The following is a 13,093-nucleotide window of genomic DNA, read 5'->3' as shown; positions in this document are numbered from 1 at the left end:
CCCCCCCGAATTTTTCCCTGAGTACAATCTCTCATGCACTCGTACCCTCACGACTCACTTAACTCTTCTTTGTAGCTTTGACCTCTTTCCTTCAAGCCTACTTCCTTTGGCTCTCGTCCCTCAGATGCATCCAAGCCCGTGGCTCATCCCCAATGCCATCCTTCGAGTATGCCTCAAAGTCGGTTCCCTCGTCCCTTGTCCTTGCTACCTTGTCCACGGTCCCTCGAATGCTCTATCCTTCACCGGACCCGAAGCCATCAAGCTGAGTCATATGTGTATCTTGTAAACCTGCACACTCACATACACATATCAAATAACAAAGGTAAATCTAACTTAAACCCTTTGCCCAAACACCAAAACACATGGTCACACGAACCATTGGAATTGTTCCAACAATCTCTCCCTTTTTGATGTTTGACAATACATTTAAGTTAGGGAAAACATATAGCAAATAAACATGCTAAAAAGAAACAATGGACTTACGTTGCCAAGGTTACACACTTGGACTTATACCGCCGAATGAACTTACATTGCCAAGGCTACACACTTGGACTTACACCGCCAAATAGACTTACGTTGCCAAGGCTACACACTTGGACTTACACTGCCGAAACAAAATGCAAACGTGCATTGGAACCTATCACAAGGCTCCCCCTATACCTAAGCTCCCCAATGAGGTAAGAATTTTCCACAGGGATTTTTAAGAACCTATCACAAGGCTCCCTCTACACAAAGTACTAAAGGTTTTCCCAGCTAAACCTTACTTCTCCCCCTTTTCCTAACATTCAAAAAGCTCTCCAACAATATCCCAATTGTTGAAAACTTGTCATCCAAACTGACCCTAAACTCATGTATTTATCCCCCATGGATCCCATACATCTAAACGAGTTGACACGGTCAAAATCAACGCTAAAAAACACTTTTAGGTTGGTATCAGTCGACTGCCCCTTGGTACCAGTCGACTGATCCCCTCGACATAACCTTACAAAAGCATTCTTTGGTCGAAAAACACTGTTACCAGTCGACTGGTATCGGCACCAATCGGGTGCCCTCATTAAAATGAGCTTACAGAGATATTCTGTGCTTAAAAAACATTGTTACCAGTCGACTGGTAGCCTATTTATACAAAAATCAACATTTTCTGATCAACTTTATAAATGCACCAGAAATTCTACAGACCTCCAAAAATTCCCAAATTTTGTGGAGATGTCTATTTTACCCTTGTCTACTTGGAAAAAATATATTATAAAATGTATCTATCACCAATCCCAAGATTGACACAAAATCCAAATCTAGCTAAATGGTTCAATTGAACTTTGACCTAAAGTCCTAGTTTTGACTTCCTCTTGATGTATTTGCTCATACTTGTTGGTTCGGGAAGCATCACATGATTGAACCCAAGTTTTGATAATGGTAAAGGGTTCAAAGTTAAGTCGTCTTGTGATCTAACAAGTTTATGGAGCTTGTAGGAAAGTCCTAAGTGATACTTAGGTAAAAGTCCTAGCTGCGGTTAGGCAGGTGGAAAACCCTAGGGGGTGATAACCCTAGGTCATAGAGGGTGGTAACCCTATGCGGAAAGTCTTGGTTGGTCGAGAGCTTCAGGCAAAAGTCCAATGGGGGGGTAACCCTAGGTGGAAAGTCCTGGTGTCGCGAACCAGGTGAAAGACTGGACTAGCCGGGAAGCGGAAGTCCAGCAAAAAGTCCGGAAGCTTCGAACGCTGAGCAAAAGTCCAGTCGATCTGGAGGATCACACTGGCAACAGGTAAATCTCCTGAGTGGAGTAGGTGAGGACACGTTCCCCGTAGAGGGAACAGTAGGCGTCGGGTCGACCTAGGGTTTCCGATTGGAAATCTGAAGTCAGACCCGGACAGTCCGACGACTGTCGATTATATCACTTATCATATTTCTATGCTAACTTTATTTTACAGGGTTTATGTTTGGGACTAACACATGTTGCAGGAACAAAGCAGCACATTTGACCTCGGATGAACAGTATCCGAGGCGTCTCCATGGGGCTTGGAGGCACCTCGGGTGCTAGCCGAGCCAGTTGTCCAGAGAAGCTGGAGGCGCCTCGGAGGAAGCTGAAGGCGCCTTGGACCAGGCGTTGGAGGTGCCTTGGAGCAGCTTGGAGGCACCTTCAATGGGATAAGGTGCGACCAGATCAGAGCTGATCCACGCGTGCGACTCGGCGGCCTGGAGGCACCTCGGACAGGCTTGGAGGCGCCTCCAGCACTATATAAAAGGGGTCTTCGAGCAGCAGCCAAAAACAACATTATCTAAGGGATCTTTCTGCTACAAACTGCTACTGAGATGATCCCGAAGTGCTGCAACGAGATCCCGACGACCTGAAGCTTCAAAATTGCACATTCTTGTTGTCGGTATACTTTTTCATTTCAAGTAGATTGTAATAACTCTGTAACCATTATTCGAGCTTATAGTTGTTGCCCACCGGAAGTGATCAACGATCGCGGGCCTTGGAATAGGAGTCGCCACAGACTCCGAACCAAGTAACTCCTCGTGTATCTCTGTGTTGCTTTATTTTCTTTTCGTTATTTTCACTGCGTATTTTTGACTCTGTTTTAAATCGAACGAATAGCCACGAGCGCTATTCACCCCCCCTCTAGCGCTTCTCGATCCAACAATACTAACCCAGAATGCATCCCTAGCATTGGTTTATATAGCATCTATACATCCAAAATCAATTATCATACTATATGACCCCAAATGTCATATTTCTTACATGAAACACAGACCATGTGTGTCAAATCCCTAGTTTTGAGACTCAAGTCCGTCTCCAAACATTTGGCACACTCCATGGCTCCTCTAGACTCCCAAGTAGTACCCACCTGAGATCCATTTGCCATGGATCCCAACTTGCCTCTTTGAGCTCCCTCTAGAGCTCTTAACCTTAGCCACCTCTCTAGGTGACTCATCTACAATTGCTAGGTCATATTGGTGCACCTCCGGTGACACTTGGCCTACAAACCTAACTTTTTAAACCTTGGACACCTTGTCCTTGGTTAACTTCTCCTTATCTTTAAATGACTTTCCCTTGCCATTTATTGGTTTCTCCTTGCTATAATCATATGTGACTCTAGCATATGACTTACGCTTAGCCTTGGAGACATTAGATCAGTATCCCAAACATGATCTACTGTTGTTGGGTCTTTGGATACCCAACACCATATCTAAACCCTTAGATCCAACATTGAATATTGCTAGGGTTTTCTCCAATTGTTCAAGCTTTGCCTTCAAAGCTTGATTCTCCCTTTCTAGGTTCCTAACCCTAGAGTTGATTTGTCCACCTTGGATATTCCTAGACCTACCCTTCCTAGGCATGTGTCTCCCTGTATTGGGATTAATGCCTTGGTTTTCCATTACCTTCTTCTCCTTAGGTAATGAGAACCTAACATGTCTAGGTTTATCATGCATAGGTGCCTTAGGGTTATAATCTACAATGCCCCTATTTCTATCATGATATTTGAATCCTAAATTTTGCATGGGTAAATAATAGAAATTATTTCTCATGCATGGAGGAGTTTAAATTTGAATTAAACTTCAAGTTAGGATATACCTCCCTTATCCTTGAAGCTCCTCCTATACTCGAGCTCCTCTTCTTCTTCTCCCATTTCTTCAATTGCTCCAACTTCTTGAGCTCTCCCTTCCTTGGGTATTTTGTGTGCTTCTTCTTCTTGGCACCATCATTTCTACAACCCGCATTAGTATCTAAAATAATTTGAGCGGGTTTAGGTTTTACCTTCTTGAGCAAAGGACATCTACTCTTGTAATGTCCTTTCTCATTGCAACCGAAGCAGACAATGGAGTTCTTTGATTTGACTTCGGTGAAGGTGCTCACTAGGTTGACCTCCAAGACCTCTTCTTCATCCGTCTTGGATTTTTCTTCAACCCTTGAGGATGTTGACGATGCTTTCTCATCCTCCTTCTCCTCGGATGTGACCAAATTCACTTCCTCTTCCTCTTTTGATGTTGAATTGGTCTCCACATCTTATTCGTGCTTCTTCTCTTCTTGGACCACTTCATCACTTTCTTCGAATCTTATCTCCTCTTGTGTAGGTATAAGTTCTTTCCCTAGAACTTTATTTACTTTGCTCTATAATCCGTGGGCATTCTCATATTCACCTGCATCACTTAACATGTTAGAAGGAAAAATATCTACCAAACTTGATATTACCTTATCGTTTGCCTTTAACTGTGTGGTTTGCTCTTCCGTCCAATGTCATGGTCGGAGCTTCTTTATTTTCTTGTCTCTTGGGACTTCAAATGGTTTCTCGACGACCATTATTGTGTCTCAATCCGTCTCGAGGAAGTTCATCTTCCCCATCCAAAAGGTGATGCCCCACAAGCTTCCTCCTTCAAACTTTGGCGGTTCTATCAAGCTGGTCATCCTTTCTTCCTCGGTGGTTAGTCCAATAGAGAGAGGCCTCACTCTGATACCACTTGTAGGGGATCGTGCGGCCGACTAGAAGGGGGTGGTTGAATAGACGTGCCCCCCAACTCATTCGCTTCCTAGATATTAGTTAGTGCACAAGCGGAAATACAATAACAAATACAAATACGAATACAAATATAAACAAGAAAGAAATGTAAACCGCTAACATGTTTGTTTACGTGGTTCGGAGATAACTTGCTCATACTCCATGGCTGTCTGTAAGGTGGACGATCCCTCAATCCGTCGATGGATTAGTCCCCGGAAGCTCCGGCTAGCTCAAACCTCCTTGTGGGTGGAGAAACCTCACCACAACACTCACCAAGAACACTTGGACACACGGGAAACCTTGAGCACTTAGTGACTACTAATTTGGCTTTAACCAAGTCTAATTTTGTCACCTTGGTCAGTCATCCCAAGCTCCTTCTTATAGAGTTTAGAAGAAAATAACCCTGCTATTTTACCATTACCAATCGACTGGTCCTTGCACCAGTCGACTGGTGCCTACCCAACGACTCTCTCAACGGCTCTCTACCAGTCGACTGCTACAGTGCACCAATCGACTACTACAGTGCACCAGACAACTGCTACGGTAACTACTACAGTGTCGTTAACTGCTACAGTACCCCGTTGCCTGCTACAGTCCCCCCCTCCCCAATTTTTTCCTGAGTACAATCTCTCATGCACTCGTACCCTCATGACTCACTTGACTCTTCTTTGTAGCCTTGACCTCTTGTCTTAAAGCCTACTTCCTTTGGCTTCGTCCCTCAGACGCATCTAAGGGCTTGACTCGTCCCCAATGTCATCCTTCGCGTATGCCTCAAAGTCGCTTCCCTCGATCCTTGTCCTTGCTGCCTTGCCCACGGTCCCTCGGATGCTCCATCCTTCACCGGACCCGAAGCCATCAAGCTGAGTCATATGTGTATCCTGCAAACCTGCACACTAACATACACATATCAAATAACAAGGGTAAACCTAATTTAAACCCTTTGTCCAAACACCAAAATACATGGCCACACGGACCATTGGGATTGCTCCAACACATACCACCAGTAGTACTAGCTCCTACTACTACCTATTGGGTGAGAGATAGAGCACGTATACTTCTATTAACTCAGTCAGTAGAGGACCAATTTACTCTATCTCATAGAGTTTCCGACCCTTGGGTTACTTATGTTTGGTTAGATAACCTGGAAGACACGTTTGAGTACTTGACTTACTTTGACATAGAAAAGGCTGAATTAGCTACATTAGAGGATCGATGTATCATATTGTATGAGGACTTTGACCTTGGACTACATGTACTTGAATAATCTAGAAGGTACATAGATAGATGACCTCCACTGATGTGGAAAAGTGTAGAGCTAGGTGTTTAATACTTATGAAATCCAATCGTTACTGAATGAAAATTGAAGAAGATGATCTTTGAGGGGTAGAAAGTCGATTGATAGTTATTTCGATAAGCTATTTATTGATAGTTCTTCTCTACCATTGTGTGCAAGCTCATACAGTCTTACTAATGGATTTTCTTACTTTGTAGTGTACACGAGTATGGGGTGCACTATAGGAGTTAAACAGTTTGACTTCTTATACTCTATAGTGTAACCTCGTGTGTAGGGTGTACGATAGGTGTGGCTTTATAACTTATGTGTTGTTTGTAGACACCTGTTAGATCTATTCATACTTATAGACTTAGGTGATAGATAGATCATGTACTAGATGCACCTATGATGATGGAGATATTGCATTGATGATGACTGTATATGTATCATTATTATTTACATCATGTTCACCATTGCACTATATGTATGATGATGACCATTACCTTCCTTGTGGTGTGAGAGAATCATCAGTCATTTTCACTGCCCATTAGGCTACTGAGGGGTAGTGGTAGATGGAGTTGGGTGTAGCTTGTCTTGTCGTGCCGCTTGGCCATTCAGAGTAGTGGTAGCTGGCATCATGTAAATAGTGACCCTCTTATTATATAACTAGATAGTTACTCTACATCCTGTCGTTCTCGGCCATATTGATGTAGTGGTAGTTGGAGACACGAGTAGTTGTCAAAGTTCTACCCACTCAGTCATATTGATGTAGTGGTAGCTTAGAGTGGAGAGTAGGAGTGACGCATACATGTTCATATGCATATGATGTGCAGTGCATACTTTTGAGATATATCTGCATGTGCTTGTGATATGTTGTATTTGCTTGGGATATGATTAGTGCACATGGTTGTTATGATTCATACATATTCATTTATTATATGTGTATATGCTATCATATATTACCTAGGTGTTACGAGCATATCTGATATTGAAGATATTTACTATCGTTAATGAGATTTAATAAGGATAGTACATCACTCCACTCGAATATCTGTATAGTTTGAGAATACCTAGATATATTTCTAGATGAATTCCTTAACTTTCCACTTGAAACTCAAGTGGTTCGGGATTATGTTATTTTTGGGTACAACTCCAATACTCTTTGTCAAAACGAAGAATGATGCCTTCCTTTAATTCTATTATTGCTCATGAAGCGATCAAGTTTTGATTGATATTGAGGATGATTTGGGATTTGATGGATATGGTGAAATCAAATTTTGTGATATGTATGATATGATGATTTAGTAGTGGATATTTGACTTGATGATCTACTGTTAAGTAATTATCGTTGATAGTGACATGAGGAGTAGCACGTGTGTGATATTTATAGATTTGATGATTTGCAGTTGGTGATCATATTATAAACTCATTGTCAATGATCTTAAGGTTGAGTGTGCCCATTGTACAAACATTATGTGTAACGCCCGAAAATTCTCAAATTAATTTTAGAAATATTCTATGATTTTTCTAGAATTTTAGAATATTTTTACAAAATTTTTAGAGTAGCAGAAGTAGCAAAATTAAATAAAAACATAAAACGGCCCAAGCGGGAATTGAACCCGCGACCTATGGACTCTATGACTTATAGGGTGAGTTAGTAACCAATGGGGCCCCAGCAGGGGTGTGCTGAAAGAAGAGGAGAGAAATTATATTTATGGGCTACTTGGGGCGTATTTACCACTTAATATAAATAGGAATTTTAAGAGAGGAGTTATTATTCTTGAACGACACCTCTCCCTCACCCTCACACGCCGCCCTCTCTTCTCCCGCACCCTCTCGGCACGCCAACCTCAAGAAGACCTAGGGTTCAATCCCTAGGGTCTTAGGAACACTTTCCGGCGACAACTCCGGCACGAGGACGTTCCTCTCCGCGAGAAGAACGCGTTGATGTAAGAAAATCGTCGAAGAGATCTTCTTCTCCGGAAACCTAGCGATCAGATTGTAAGGAAACTTAGCGCAGGATGTAAGTAACCCATCACCTACAGTATAAGTAGCTAATTGTATGTTTTTATGTCCTTAGTTCGCTATTATGTTCTTAGTGCAGCCATATGCAGAGTTAGAGCACACCAGGTGCTTGATAAAATGCCTAATACAATTATATGCTACAGTAGGCATTTTAATAGCTTAGTTAAATGCCATAGGTGCATTATAAATAGTATACTTAGTCTTGTTTCAGTTGATATGGGACTACGGTCCAATGGGTGGGCTCCCATAGTCGCCTCTAGGTTCAGATAACATAGCTCTAGGTTCAGATAACCTAGTAAAAGCAAGATGAGATAAATCAGTTATGAACAGTATTTTACTTTTATCAGTGGCACTGTACTGGACTCTCAGTTGTTGTTACGCTCCGCAAGTGTACGGAAATGTCGCAAGTAATATAAAAGATTATCGTATCCACAGGGACTGGAATAAGCACTAGAAATGTCTCAATGCGAATTAGCTAAACAACTATCCAATCATTTCAAAAGCAAAGTAAAGGTAAACAAATCTAATATTAGAGATCAACAAACAAGAGTTTAGTGTTTTGGGTTATGATAAAGGGAGATTCTAGGAGTTTCGGATTCTTTGTAAGATTTCTTGAATGTAAATGGTTCACCAATTCTTATTCCTCAATTGCCAAACATGTAGAAAGTTGTCGGTTCCCTCTTGCAATAGACAACCGGCTAAGGACTGAGAAATGTATCTAAATAGGATTAATTAGACATGAACCTACGTTGTCCTTACACAGAAGCGCACCTATTACTATGCCTTCCTCGGATATCAACATAGAAGCCCACACCTTATTAATCTATAAAGATACAAGAAGCTAATCATAGAATCCATCCTACTCTCTTGAATATTCCTATTTCCTCTTCAAGATTATCTCTCAAACGTCCTTACACGGGCTTGCACCTGTCACGTGGATCCCTCGGATGATCGAGTGAGAGTTTATCCTTACCAAGTCCATAAGAAATCCAAACAATCAATCAAGAATGAGAATTAAGCACAAGCCACCATCAATCATTCAAGATCTAATTGATACAAGCAAGATAATGTCATTGAAACAAGAAGATGGCAAATCCATAAGAGATTACATCAATCCATCATACAAATACTCCCTTAATCCTAGAATACAAGATCTACTCCATGAATCGAGGAAGAAAACCCGAAAGAATAGAGATTACAAGCATTCCTTGAATCCCCAATCCAAGAAAACAAGAAGAGGGGAAAAGAGAAAACTTATCTACAAAGAAGCTTCGTCTTCGGATCCAATCCACGCTCCGGAGTAGAAATCGTCGAGATCTCCCTAAGAATCGCCCAGAAATCCTCCCAAGAATGGGAGGAAACCACCAAATCTTGCTTTCTCCCAAAGGGGGAGAGATCCCCTTTCAATTCATGAAGGAAGGTTTAAATAGAGGAGGGAATCGGGCGCCACACGGCCCCTCGACACGGCCGTGTGAGATCCACACGACCATGTCGAGTTCCTTCTCTGCCAATGCTGCACGGCCGTGTGGTGCACACGGCCAAAGACCCTTCTGCTCTCTGGAAATGCTACACGGCTGTGTGGTGCACACGGCCACCACCTGCTTGGCCTCTGGAAACCTCACATGGCCGTGTAGATCCACACGACCATGTCCTGCTTGGCCTCTTGAAACCTCACACGGCCGTGTAGATCCACACGGCCACCACCTGCTTGGCCTCTGGAAACCTCACATGGCCGTGTAGATTTACACGGCCATGTAAGGTTTCAGCACTAGATGGCTTCAAATCTTGACACGGCCGTGTGAGGTTCACACGGCCATGTCATCTTCCTCTTCTGTTGGTGCCAAACTCCACACGGCCCGAGCTCCATCCCAGTGCATGGCCGTGTGAGGTACACGGCCTGGTGCTTTCTCCCTTTGTTTCCTCCAAGGCTTGCCCAAAGATGTAAATTCTTCACCAAATTGACTCCTGCGTACAGTAAATGCACAAAAAGCAGATCTCCGAACCAAAAGAGTAAATATGCTAAAAGGAAAGCTGGAAGTATACAAATGCATAGATCAAGCATGCTCAAAGTATGTAAATGTGCGTAAAAACATGCATAAAAGAGTATATAATCTACGCACATCACATTACATGCTATTGCTTAGCCACTGATCTTGGTCTAAATTCATATGTTCTACAACACATTCATAAAACCCAGTGCACTTTCCTAATTCTATCAAAAAGTTTCATTAACAAGCTTGATCATGGAAACAAGAAAAGTATGGTTCAAGCATAAGAATCTTGTGCGCAGTGTAAAAGTAACTCAACACCCTTCAAGTTTCAATCCATGTCCTAGTCAAGTCGTCATCAAATTTGAATTCCTAATGTTTCCAGTGAAAGACAAGTAACCAGTGATAGGCACTTACTTACCATTCACTTGGTTCATATTTCTCAACTAACCCAAGGTCTCAAAGGTGTGCTCAATCTCAAGGGAAGCTAAGCAGTCATTTCCCCAGTAACCTAACTCGGTCTCAAAGGGGTGACTTGCTAGATTCCACTCATGACAACTATTTTTTATATCCCTTATTGTTCATTTTTTCATTTTTTTTTTTATAAGTGTTTGCATTGTGCAAAACTTATTCACAAATGTACTTTTAGCACACATGTTGGGATATTTTGATTTTTCCAAATGAGCTTTAATGATTTGAGCCTCATCCAGTAACCAAAATGAAAGTTGAGAAATCACCATGGAAACCAAGTACTAAGCAAACAAGATGAATCATGACTATTTCAATGACATCAACTATTCAAGCATCAAGCACAAGTGTAGTGAAGATAAAATCCTTAAGGTTGAACCAAAATTAAAACTCATCACAATAAGATTCTTAGCTTATTAATGCTTCCCAAGATAGAAAAAAGAACTACACAAAGTTTACTACTAGCATCATTCGAACATCATGAATCAAGCCAATAATCGTGCTAACATTTCACTTGAATCCAAGAAAGCATATAAGTGAAGTTTTGATGTTCTCAAGATGTATGCCACAAAAAATCAAAACAAAATGCAAGACATAAGCAAAAACAAAAACAAACAAAGCAAATCAAATGCATCTAATGCATCCCCCCAGACTTAAATTTTTCATTGTCCCAATGAAAACTAAAAACAATGTGGAGGAGATTTTAAGAGAAGTTACCAAGTGATGAGCTCCAAATGGTTGACATTCATGTTTTTAAAGATACTCCTCCATCCAATACTCACATTCCTCCACAACTTTGAATTCTACAACAATAAGATAGACAAGAAAAATTAAGTAGAGGATACATGTTTATTATAAAGAGAGAACTAAAGACATAAAAGAAAATAAGGAAAATGAACTTGGGTTGCCTCCCAAGAAGCGCTTGTTTAAGGTCATTAGCTCGACCACCTCATTAGATTCATCTAAATCTTGCTCTTGGAGGGGTAAGATATTTTAGAACCCTCCTACCAAGGGCTCTTATTATGGAGGAGCTTTCATCAAAGGAGCTACAAAGTAAAGTATAACTCTCTCCATCTTCGTCTTCTTGGAAATTTTTTCAGGTGGTCGAAGACGGTTCAAATTGAGCTTCCAATTATTGGCCCATGTGAAATCTGCACATCCAAAAGAAAAACAAATCTCCCACAAGCATGTTATATAGTATAGAGCTAGAACCATATCAAGATAAGATGAATAAGTAATAAAAACTGAATCACATCCAACAAAGTCAATTATAGGTACCTCCATAAAGTTTTCCAAAAGATCACAAGAAATACTAACCTTACTTTGTTGAGAAATACCTGAAATTTCTAAACATGTAGATGTGACTTCCTCTTAATCAAATGATGGTTCTGGCTCTAGCTTAGGTGTTGATGATATCAATGATGGTGATTCTCGAGACTCTACTAGCTCTGTATAAGTCCCTACACATTGTTCCACAACATGATCAATTCTTAAAACCTCTAAGGGTTGTCTTGACAAAGGTGGTGATCCTTGAGATGCTGCTTCCACAACACAGCTCCCTACACATTCTTCCATATCATCATCATCAACACATACATCAAAAAATAAACCAACATCTATGTCCTCAATAGGAGAATCAATAACAAGAGGATCAATAACTTCACTTGCAGTTTTAAGTTGATCTACCACATCACATTCATCATCTGAAAATTCGATGTCACTATAACACCTTATAAAATTTTGAGATAGATCTGAAAACTTATTTACCACTACATTATCAATAAAATCCTCATATAAAAAATCTTCATCTTCATATATATTCAAAAATCTACACTCAACCATATTAGTGTCATAGGATTTGCCGAAGTCTTTATTTTCATTGACCCCCACTAACCTTTGTGGAAAAGGAACCCTTAGTGAAGGTCCCGGGAGAACTCCTTTTTCCTAAATTCCTTTGAGCTTTTGGAGGAGGTCCAACTTGCTTATCTAATGTTGGTGTGATTAATCGTTGAGGAAAAGGTACTTCGGCCTTTGGGAAATGGAACTGAGTTCTTGTGATCTTCTATTATTCTTCTCCTCAATTCTAAACATGTCGTTCTTCAGAAGTTCTTCATGATTTTTGCCACTTCTCAACCCAACATCATCACACTTTTCTTGACTGTGTAGGAGGGGGATCTTCTTTAAACCATTTTGAAACAATACTATCAAGCTTTGCCCCAAATGTTTGAACTCCTCACTCTGTGACTTGTGAATTTCAACATTTTTAGGTGGTTGAATTTCATTTTGGCTCTCTTACATTTATAGCTTGCACTTTTTGAATATCTGAGGGAAATTCCATCCAACTTTTGTTCGACCATTCATGGAGGTTCAATGTCACTTGATCAATTAATGAATAAGCTTCATCTACACTTTTGTCCATAAAAGAACCTCCAGCTGATGAATCCAATAAACTCTTGTCTGAGAAAGAAATTCCCCCATAGAATATGTGCAAAATCAACCATTTTTCAAAACCATGATGAGGGCATTGTCTTTGAAGACTCTTGAATCTATCCCATGCTTCAAATAATGATTCTCCATATCCCTGAGCAAAATTTGTTATGCAATTCCTCATATACACCGTTCTACTAGGAGGGAAAAAATGATTCAGAAATTGCTTCTCCAATTGTTCCCAACTTGTGATGCTTTGAGGACAGAGAGAATATAGCCAAGTCCTTGCTTTATCCTTGATACTGAAAGGAAATGTCATCAATCGAACTGCATTTGCTGATACTCCTTCACATTTCACCAAATCACAAATCTCTAAGAATGTTTCAAGATGCAGATAAGGACTTTCTAATACTTCT

At 40.8% G+C, this 13,093-nt stretch overlaps 1 non-coding gene across 1 annotated transcript; it reads left to right on the top strand.

The window, feature by feature from the left end:
- The first annotated feature begins 12,757 nt into the window (after nt 1-12,757).
- LOC122049797 lies at nt 12,758-12,863 on the top strand. Its single transcript, XR_006131054.1, has one exon. It is a non-coding gene; the product is annotated as a small nucleolar RNA R71 (small nucleolar RNA).
- The last annotated feature ends 230 nt before the right edge of the window (nt 12,864-13,093 follow it).

This window comes from Zingiber officinale, chromosome 2B, assembly GCF_018446385.1.
Source record: "Zingiber officinale cultivar Zhangliang chromosome 2B, Zo_v1.1, whole genome shotgun sequence".
NCBI classification, from domain to species: domain Eukaryota; kingdom Viridiplantae; phylum Streptophyta; class Magnoliopsida; order Zingiberales; family Zingiberaceae; genus Zingiber; species Zingiber officinale.
The sequence above is the reverse complement of the archived record's forward strand: the minus strand, read 5'-3'. Positions and strand labels throughout refer to the sequence as shown.